The following is an 11,170-nucleotide window of genomic DNA, read 5'->3' as shown; positions in this document are numbered from 1 at the left end:
ATGTGTGTGTATAGGAAGGGGGCAGGTTTGAGCAATCGATAGATGCCTAATAGTATTATTAACTTTGCGTATTCTATAAATTGTTTAATTTCTTCTTGACCATTAAGTTAAAAACAAAATACCAGTTATATCTAATTTAAAAAAAAAAAAAAAACCTGATTTTTAAAAGCTTATTCAGTGGGGAGGCCATTTTCCAAAGAATTTTAATTTTTAAACATTTCTTAGAACTGGGTTGCGAATAATCAGTGAAGAGAAATTTGATTGATTGCATTTCATACCAAAGGTGATAGGCATGTATGTGTCCCGTCTACACTGTGTGACATCTGGAGAGGCAGCTTTCTGGTGGTCAACATCCTTCAGAAAGAGAGGTTTTCTTGCACTTCCTTTCTTCTCCCTGCTTTGTATAATGCACTGCAGTGATCGGCTGATGCTGAGATTTAGCTATGGAATTTATGGGTTGCTGGGGAACCGAAGCCTTCTCTGGCAATGCTCCTAATTATTACCAGCAAGCAGAGGAGGAAAGTAAAAACATTTTTAAGAAATGAAATGTTCATAATGAAATCGAATATTGATATTTGTGAGCCTTTCCCAATAGCAAGTGTCAAGAGGAGGATAAAGACATCTTGAAAACCTCAGAGCAGTAGTAGTTCCCAGATTTTTTATTACATAGACAAGTGAAACTTCAAAAACAATACTGTCATGACAGTGTTAGGTTTTAGGTGACCAAGGAATGACACCAAAAAGCAAACCATTGCCATCCTTTCATACAAGGAAAAAAATTAACCCCTCAAAGTAGAAAGGATAACCCAAGCTTTAAAAAAAACAAAAACAAAAAGACAACCTCTTTAAATTGAATAAATTTAGCACTAAAATTAAAACCGAAAAGTTTGCTGCCTTGTCTTGATTTTTATTTTTGCACAGGCTGGTGCAACAGTCATCATGGACCCATTCTGGAAATGACTTGTCAGTCGGGCCCATCTTGCCATCCAGTCCAGGATGCAGTGTCTCATGGAGGCACCAAGGGCCATGCTGTGGCACATTCACTGTCTTAGTCATCACCTTCCAAGGATACAGATTTATCCTTAAAACTCCTTGTTGGTCTTAATAACCAATTGTGTGATTTCATACCCAATGAGATGAGAATAAATCTGTAAAACTGAAACTCCACTCTTGCACAGTCTGATTCAATAGGAATGGGCAAGGGTCTAGGCTTTATTTTAAAATAAAGTTGATATTGGTTAGGGGTGCCGGCCACCCTTGCAGTCAAAAATCCACCTAAAAATTGGCCTTCCTTATATGAGGATTCCCAGCTTCAGATGGAAACTATGTATTCTCCAGACTGATTCTGATGCCAGCCAGGGTTAAGAAAAACTGGTACCATATTTTTTGCATTCATCTTTAATTTATGTCTTATAAAGTTTTAAGGTATACCTCTTCACGCATTCCTTCAGGCGACAGACACAAATGGAGGGCCTGCCATATGTGGGACGCAGGGAAATTGGTGGCGAATAGGGCAGATAAATCTCTGCCTTCACCTCAAGAGTAGTGGAGCGTGGAGACAAGGAAGCAGCAACTGAAATACTACATTCAGGTTTGCTGGAATTAGGTGACCAATCCAGGTTTTCTCTGTCCCTGCCACAATGATTTCATGGGCGTCAATAACATTTCCCAGCTATCTTCTTTCCTGATGCTAGAAATCTTAATATTTTCATCAGGAAAAAAAAAAAAAATTGCAAGGCCCTATCCTCATAGTGCTTCCATTCTAGCAAAAATATCTATGCTTTCTAGGTGTCATTACATGGCTAACTCTGATGTCTTTCCTAAAGATGGGGACCAACACTTTGAACAAAGCATAGTGGAAACTCAACTAAGATTGTGTTTCTGTTTTGCTTCTAATACCCTTTTGATGAAGCTTAATATTTCCTGTCCTTTGTAATCTGCAAAAGCAAGTGGAACATTGTGAAAGTATTTCTGAAGCCCTTCCTAGATATTCCCACCAAACCATCATCCTATGACAGTTCTGTAACTTCCTTCTTAATACCTGACCTCATATCTGCCCGCAAGGAAACTCACCTGCAAATTTTCTGATGACTAATATGTCCCAGGATAGTTTCCCTGGAGTATATCCCCATTGGTTAGATATTTCATAATTCCAAAGAGTTTACTGTAAACTTAGAAATTCCACTGTGTCCTCCTTCTTTTGGAGCAATTACGTAAACAAGACCTGAGGGATCCCACTGTTTACAAACCTTTAAGCAGAGGAGAAATCTTTATCCTCAGAAATCTTTATTTGTGGCCTTTAAGGCAGGTGGAGTCAAATGCTTCCTCTGTCACATGTGTAAGCTGCAGCTAATACCACCTCTCTGTGCCTTTTTTCGTTTATAAAACTCAAGTATTGATCCATCTATAAAATTCTATCTTTCTATTCAAAATGATACATTGTATCCTTAATCTCAAGATGACTTCGCCTTTGATACAGTCTTTGAAAGTATGAAAGAACAATATCTAAAGGTTCTTAAATATCTTTCTCCTCAAGAAATCTCATATATTCACAAAACATCCCTTCTATTCATAGGAATATCCTTCATCTTCAGAGAATACAGAAGGGTTTCACACATGGACCAGTACAGAAGTGAGAACAAGCACACTGTACCATCTAGACAGACAACATCACCAGCACGGGATTGGGGCAGAATAAACATTTATATCAAAGAGGTTGCACGTACAGGCTATGAGATCTGGAATTTTGTTCTAACACTCTCAGCACTATTGGATGGCTGCCACTCGAACCAAATAATTTATTTAAATCTAGTTTGTTGGAGAGAACTAGAATATTTGGAAAATTTGGCACTAAGTCACCTAGGATTTCTGACCCACAGGCTTCAAAAGACATCTGAGAATGGTAATTTCCTAATGTCTTCTCAATGAAATCTGATAAGTATAAAATTACAGAGCAACAAGCTAAAGCCCAGTTCTGGGAAAATAGCTTGTTTCTAAGCCCCAATCCTCTCTCCTCCAAATGTAAAGCTGTCACTAATTATTTTGTGCACACTAGCAAAAAAGAAAAGAAAAGAAAAGAAAGCTTACCCTGAGTGGGAACCAAATTCACATATGGTTTTTGCCAGTACCAAGTTATCCTGTTTACCTCCTCACAAATTTCAAAAGCAACTCAGATTTGGCAAGCTTCAGATTTGCAACGAACATTAAAAATTCTCTGCTAAATGTCTTAACAGAATTACAAAGACCCCAGAGCACGAAGTACAGATTTCAGAAATTTGCAACGGATTCAAATAATTTCAAAAGGGCACCCAACATGCAAACATTAGCAAGAATTAAATGCAGTGAAGCATGGCCAAGAACACAGATTTCTCGGAAGCCCCTAAACCAAGGGCTACCCAACTGCTGCAATTCACTGCTGTCACTCAACACCCTTACCTTTCAAATAGGACCGGCAGTGCCAAACTACTGGGTTTCATGTCTTATTAATATTAGTGACTACAAAGCTTTTGGCAAAGCCATTCTACTAGAATCAAGATGTTAAAAGCTCTAAATAATAAACAGGATAGCACTGAACGGGGCCAAAAACAAACAAACCAAAAGACTTCCACTCGACTTCACCAAAAGAAAAAAAAAATCTGTCCAATGAATACAGAACACAGCAGCTCATCCAGGAGTTTTGACTATCTAGGAGTTTTGACTATCCAGAACCTCTAACGTTAGTCTGTACTAGGCACTACCTTTTTTTTTTTTTTTTTTTTTTAAGGCGGTTTTGTAAGTTTAAGCTGTAATAAGTAGATGCTTATGCCCTGGTCTCAGGAAATAGCTGTCATACTGTACTGAGTTGACCAGATCACATCTCAATTACCATATTCAATTCCAGACATTCATTACTCTCCATGAGATGCTAATGAACTGAGGAGACACCAGGAAATCTCATCCCATGCAGGACGTGAAGAGCTGGTATTATTGTGCACTGAGAAAAGTGGTGAGAGGGAGACATCATACTGACTTTGTACATTTAAAAGGCCACCTTGTAGAAGTTGGTAGTTCCAAAGGAATAGAATCAATGAAAAAAAGTTTCAAGGAGGCAGTCTTCCTCTCAAATACTACTCACACATGCTGTCCAAATATACAATGACATGCCTTCAAAAGTACAGCAAGTCCTCGAATAATGTCATTTCATTCAAAGTCATTTCATTATAACAATGATAACATGCTGTAGGAAGTTAACTCTTGCTTATATCAATTAATCTATGGTAAAACAGGCTTTATTAATGTTGTTTTGCTTAAAGTCACAGAACCTATCCAAGATGTTAAATGAGGATTCATAATACTCTGTACCTTGGAGGAGTTTAAAGAGGCTGCCTAGCAAGTGTAAGAATGCCCTAAGATCAGGGTTGCTCTAAGATTCCAGTTCTGAATCTATGACTCCCCAATATTATAGTGCCCTGCTAGCTCATCTGTCATGATCTCTTGAAAATGCCCCTTTCTTACTAGAATTTGCCCAGATCATAATCATGTCAGGCCTGAGCACAGCAGAAGTCTCATAGATTGGCTTCCTAACCTTGGTGTCTTTCCTCACATGTCAAGAACCAACTCCTTCAAGCCCTATTCTGAGATGTAACTTCACAGTGGCCTCTACATTCACTGTCTTGTGCAAGTTTTCTCAACCCTAGCACTACTGACATCTAGCAGAATAATTCTATGTTGTGGGGTAATAACCTGGGCATTACAGGATATTCAGCAGGATCCCTGGCCTCTACCCACTAGATGTCAGTAGCATCTGCCTCCCAGCTCCAATAAGCAAAAATGTCTCCAGACATTGTCAAATGTTTGCTGGGAGGTAAAACCACCCCCTGTTAAGAACTGTTCTTCTTGAAGCAAATGATTAACAACACTGTCTTTTGTTTCAAGTTTTCCACTAACTAGATACCCTCTACCTTCCTTTATCAGTAGTCATGATTTCTGCTACAACCAGGCAAACCTATTTACGATTTTGACCCATTACAGACTTCAAAGCTTCCCCCCAATGTGTGCTCCTTCCTGCTTCTCTACAACACACACAACACTTCCATCTGGCTCCAAACACCCTTTCCACGTCAGTATCCCTTGACCTCCTAGAGAAATGCAATCATTCTCTTCTGGTGGTATCCTCAAATGCACCTGTCTTACCTGCCCTCTATTAGTTCAAGAATCCTCTCCCTCTCTATAAGGCATCACAGCAACCACTCTGGCTAGTTCTCTGCTTACCGCTGGTACTCAATAAATACTGACTGCTGTTGCTTATTAGAACATCAAACAGCAGCTCCAATTTTATGTGAAAAATATGTGAAATCTCTTACCAACTACCACTTCAAGAACATATGTGATCATGAGTTTTGATATAACTTTATTTTTTTCATACCCAGTGCCAATTTACCTGTAGTACTGAGCTGAACCAAGTCTAATTTCCAAAATACAGCTACCAAAACAACTTAGCTATTGGAACATGACAAACACATCAAAATTTTCCAAAATTAATCATTAAAAAAAACCTGCACAATATAAAAATTAAGGGGAAAAGGCCAAGTTTTAAAAATTCTGTAAACCTCGGCAAGGATAAAAAGATGAATATATGGTTCAATACTTTCACTGTGTCATCATACACTACTTAACATGGTAATGGCAGAGACTGGGGGACTGGGTCACCTAAGAACGGTTTCTTCTTCAACCTTCTGAGGTGTTAAATTTTAATCAACAATGTGTACACTCACATACCTCAATACAAATGAGACAAGTCTAAAATAAAATGTTCTAATATATAAACCATGACAATTCAAGATTTTGAATTTTTCTTCAGCTCCATGGACTACCTAATTATGTTATGGGAGGTTCCCTAAATAACCTAGAGACCAAATGCTCCAAATTATCTTTGCCAGATCTGTTCTTTACCTACCTTTCATCTCAGGATCTTTCCTAGTTTGCTACTGCATTTTTAATGTCAAGGAGAGGAGAAGCGACACCTCTAATCTTGTCCTAGCTGATGGTAGGTGCTTGGTACTTATGAGCTGTATAAACAAATGCTCTCTTAAGACCCCATTTACCAGTCATGGTGCAGAACTCTTCCCACAGGTCTGTAAAAAGCAAAGGCCCCAGAAGCTTGGGCAGGGAAGATCTGAATCAGTCATTCTTGGCACTTGGAAGTGCCCTTTGGTTGTTTATGAAGTAAACAGCCTCACCATTATGAAGATGGGAATTCCCTGCTTGTCAGGCTCTTTCAATGTCTAGCACAGAACACATAATAGGTGCTCAATAAACGCTGACTGGATGTAATTTAATTACCGAAGCTCCCAAGGAAAGTTTCCAGACGTCAGCTCTCTCTTTACTACTGTATCTCTTTCAAAATATGTCCTCACAGCTTCCTCTGTCTAAGAAGAAATATATTTCAAAGTCAGGGAGGAAAGGAAGAAATATGCAAAGCAAAGGGAACCATGTACGAGTCCAACTGGCTCAAGTGGAGCCCACAACCGGCTAGGACTTCCCAATACCTATTCCCCATCTCTCTGTTTACATCCTAAGGGATCCCTCCTTATCATCTTTGAGCTCTTCTTTCCGGAAACCCTACTGCCCCCACCCGCGACACAAAGCCCCAACTGCATACCCGGTGGGACCCCACATCCCACCTCTCCCTCTCCAAAGGGACCTACCTCTCCTCCCCTCGACATGAGGCAGCTTTTCTTCACTGCGGCTGGCTTTTTAAACAACCAAAAACAAAACAAAACAAAACAAACAAAAAAAACCCTTATTTCTTTATCCGTAAGAAATATCCCAAATAAAGGACCCTAGAAAGAGAAAGGCCCCTATCGACCCTCCAGTAAGCGGAGGTAATGGTTATCTGGGCAACTGCCCCCCGCCCCACGTCCCAATCCTCTTCCTTTCCAAGGCCCTAGACAGGATTCGAGAAGTCCTGCTCCCAAGTGCCCACGCTTCCAAACAAGCTAGAAGCGGATTATACCGGTACCCAACCCGGAGATGGCTCGCGGCGGGCTGGGTGCACCTGCGGGCCCCGTCTCCCTCCTCCCGGAGCTGGGGGCGGGGCGCGGCCCTGGATTCCCCGCCCAGCCCACCCGGCGCGGAAAGGGGGCGACGAGGAGGCGTTTCTAGAGAAGTTAAAGGGCTCACCTTCTGGGCATGCAGCCAGCAAGGCCAGACACCAAACACCCACCCCTGGAAGGAATCAGCCGAGCCATACTCGGGTCTCCCCGCCCTTCCAACTGGGCGGAGGGAAGCGAGAGAAAAGAGCGCGCGATGGGGCGGGGGATTGGGGGGGACAGGGTGAGAGCAGGAGGGAGGCAGCCCGGCCTCTCCTCCCGCAGGGCCCACCGCCCGCGGCCAAGGAGCCCGCAGCGCCCGCTACTCCAATTGCCCAAAGCCAAACAATCTTACGGGCCCGAGGGATCGGGGGCGGGAGCACGGCGCGGCCCAGGTAGCTGTCCGCTACCCGTCCCCCCGCGGCCCCTCGCCGCCAGCTCGCAGCCGCAGCCTCCGCTCGGGCCGAAGCGCCGCGGGACAGGACGCCGGCGCGGCTCCCACCTGTGCAGCGCCCGGCGCCTGCCCCGGAGAGGTGCGCACCAACCTTGGGGCAGCCGGGGCAGCTTGGCCGCCGAGCCACGGCTTATGCTGAGGCGGGAGGTGGCGGCATCACCTGCGGCGGGCGGCGGCTGCACCGGGACGCGGCGGGGCGGCGAAGGCGCGCGGCGCCCTGGACCCTGCTCCCGCGGCCCCGCCCGCGGCGGCCACCTCGAAGCGCGGCGGAGGAGCCGGGGCACCACGGGCGGCGGCAGCGGCGGCGACGGGAGCAGCAGCACATGACTCTGTAACGGGGGGAATTAGACAAAGCGTAACATGGACTCCGGGCCCGTGCAGGCGCTGCTGCTCCGGGACCAACCGCAGCCGGCGAGCGCCGCGACTGGCTCGTCCGCAGCCAATGGGGCGGGCCCGGGCCTCCATGTGATTGCGAGCGCTTTCCCCTGGTTGTTCCGCTGCGCCTGGCGAGGGTCGGGGCGCTTCCGCAGCCCGGGGGGGCGGGCTGACCAGAGCTTGGTGTGTAGCGAGTTAGGTGGCCCAGGGCCGGGGACTGGGAGCGAGAGGCTGCTACACGCCAAGCAGGTGCACAGAGCGGGGAAGAGCGGCAGCGGTGATCGCGGTTCCCGAAATGCTGTCAAACGCCCACCTGGGCAGGGCGCGGTGCCGAGAAGCCTGTGTCATCAGACGCGAGCGAGGCAAGGTCAGGGACCTTTGCCATTCCTAGGTCCATCCTGTTGACTAAAACTCTGATAATAAGATTTGAGGAGGAACACAGTGAAATGGTGTGTGTGGGGGGGGGGGTGAGTATTCGCACAAAAGTCATTTAAAGCGACTTCCAAGCCTGAAGAAAGTCTTTACCTGGGATTGGAGGCACACAACTTTTATCTTGGCACAAATATTTTCCCAGCCTCCATTTGTTCTGTCTCTGCTATTAAAGATATATTGGAGAGTCGGTTCTTCTTTTAATCCGAATCTACTCTTTTTTTTTTTCCATTCTTTTTTGCCAAAAACGTTCTGTATCTGAAGCAGGAGGATGAAAGGTTGGCCTCTCCCAAGAGGTGTTTTCCAACATTATAGTTTTCCCTCTTGATTTTGTTGTAAGATCAAAGTACACGTATTTGCGGTCTCTTTCGTGGGCGGGGAGAAGCAGGGGTCAAGAAGTAAAGTCAGGAGCGATGTTTGGAATTGTTGATTTTTAACAAGACAAATGGTTCCAGCCAAATATTTGGATATATATCTCATTTTATCTGAATCCACCCATTTCTGTCAACAATAGGAAGTTTCGCCTCTCTTCTACCAAGATATCCTTATGTCAGTAAATGTTCAATCAACTTTTACTCCACACCTAAAATCTTCATAAGCATGGCACACAAAATTCTACAGATCCTCAGGAAGGTATGGGTTCAGATGTAGTGAGGCATTAAAGAGAGTGATGTTCTAGGGTTGCAGGAAGGCTTCAGAGAGAAGGAAGTGATACAACTGACCCTTGGGTGGTGAGCATTTGTTCATCAGGCACTGGAAATTAAGAGCCACACTGACAGGGAGGACTATGAATAGACAGGTGCACAGCACACTCAAGGGACGATCTTGGACTAGGTTACAAGATGACACTGGATTTCGAGCCCTCTGACCTCCTCTTGCTTTCTCGCTTTCCTTGCCCTGTCCCTCATGCCAGCAGCCTCTTCTATTTCACACACCCAGCCAAGAAGGTGTGTGGGCAGGAGCTGTGTGGCAAGTGATCTAATCACAGTGCCAGATTTGCTGATCTGGGAGGTTAGAGCAGTTTTAAAACTGCTAACATCTAGTGGTGAGATATTTTGATTGAAAACACCCCACTGTTATAATTAATTTGGAATGTTTGTCTGTAAAAACACTTTGTTCCATGTTTTGATCTTCCCTAAGTTTTAAACTATGATTCTAGATTTGAGAAAAATGTGTTTTCAAGGTTGGTATAAATCGAGAAAAGAAAAAAGTAATGCTCAGAAAACAGTTAAATGTAGAGAAACACGCATTCTCATATGCTGTAACTGTGAGTGTAAATTGGATTAATCTGTCTGGAGGACAATCTGTCAATTTTTGATAAAATAAATATTTGTACTTTTTGACCAGGCAATTCTACATCTAGGAGTTTATACTTTGAACATATTTATGCCAATTTTATGTATTTCAGAAATACCTGTGTACCAAAAAATATATGTGCATTATTTATAATAGTAGAAACATGTAATGGTGTAAAAATCTAATAACAAAATTCTGGTAGGGAAACTAGTTAAGCAAATTATGCTAGATCTGTGGAAGAAAACCTTCAGAAGCTATTAATAAAAATAAGATCTATTTGTGCCAACATGGAAGAATGTCTAAACCCTATAAGAGAAAAAAGCAATTTGCTGAGCAATATGAATAAGTATGATCCCACTTGTATTTGTATTTCTCATCTTCATATATTTTATTAAATATTTGCTTAGAAAAAATCTGGAAACATACATAACAAGCAGTTAACAGTGGTTATCTTTTTATGTGAGATTACCAATGCCTTTCACTTTCTGTCGCAAAGTTCTGTATGTTTGAATTATTTTTATATTGAGCACATATTACTTTGATAAAAAGAAAAATAATAAAAGATTTAATTGGTAAGAACTCTACCAATGACAAATAATGAAAGATCACTCTAATGTTCTAGGATGCAAGTAGCTGTTAGCTTTCCCTGTTCCCCAAGGAAAACAAATGGAAAGGAGGCAGCAAAGGGCAATAACTGACTTGACATCGGATTCAACATTAAGAAATATGATAGAACAGGAATCTGAGTCTACAAAAGACATGGCTACAGGGATGAGGTGGCAGAAACACAATAAGGCATCAAGGAAGTTCTACTCAAAAAAACGTAGCAGAGCACTTACTGTCCTTTGCTGAGTTGTTATGCTTAGGAATGGCAATTGTTCCAGCACATGGTAAATCTGTATCACACTAATAATAAAACAGCTACAGTGCTTATGATGGGCCAAGCACTGCTCTAAGTACTTTACATATTCACTTTTAGTCCTTGTGGCAACATTATTAGATAGATACTATCACTATTCTCATTTTTTAGACAGGAAACGAAGACCTGGAGAGGTTATATAAGTAGCTCAAGATCTCACAGCCTTTAAGTGGCAGAGCTGGGCTTTAAGTCAGGCAGCCTGACTCTAGAGGTCCAAGCACTTACAATACTGTCTAAAAGGATGAAACAAGATAAAAGCCATTATGTGCATATCTCTTTTTACCAAGTACTGTAATTCTAAGTTGATTTATACTTAACCTCCCTCTTGAGCTCCAATTTGTGTTTCTAACTGCTGACTTGCTTGTCCCACTTTGACATCTAACTATAGCATGTGGTATGTCTTATGGCACTCAATACTACTTATTGAATGAATGAATGAATGAATGAATGACTTTCCTATTAAAGAAGAATCAGAGCTCCTTGGAGGAGTGATTTTGCTTTCTTCCTTTTTCCATTGCCTAGTAGAGTGTCCAACATGTGATAAACAAGATGAATTCCAATAATCTGTAAACATGTTGAAAATTTTTACAGAAATAAAGCTTTATAAATTGATCCCAAATACACTGG

At 42.7% G+C, this 11,170-nt stretch overlaps 1 protein-coding gene across 3 annotated transcripts in view; it reads right to left on the bottom strand.

Annotated features, from left to right (window-relative positions):
* LRRC8D (leucine rich repeat containing 8 VRAC subunit D) overlaps positions 1-7,900 on the bottom strand; it is a 108,968-nt gene extending 101,068 nt beyond the window's left edge. The window contains exon 1 of one of the 3 annotated variants that reach the window (XR_004955581.1): positions 279-7,127. The gene's annotated coding sequence lies outside the window, so the exon portion shown is untranslated. Of the gene's footprint in view, positions 1-278; positions 7,128-7,615 lie in introns of those variants that run through there. The other 2 variants (XM_016122977.2, XM_016122976.2) reach the window with 2 other exon arrangements.
* Between the last annotated feature and the right edge of the window lie 3,270 nt (positions 7,901-11,170).

This window comes from Rousettus aegyptiacus, unplaced genomic scaffold (assembly GCF_014176215.1).
Source record: "Rousettus aegyptiacus isolate mRouAeg1 unplaced genomic scaffold, mRouAeg1.p scaffold_m13_p_1, whole genome shotgun sequence".
NCBI classification, from domain to species: domain Eukaryota; kingdom Metazoa; phylum Chordata; class Mammalia; order Chiroptera; family Pteropodidae; genus Rousettus; species Rousettus aegyptiacus.
Note: the sequence above shows the minus strand (reverse complement) of the source record. Positions and strands in the feature narration are given on the sequence as shown.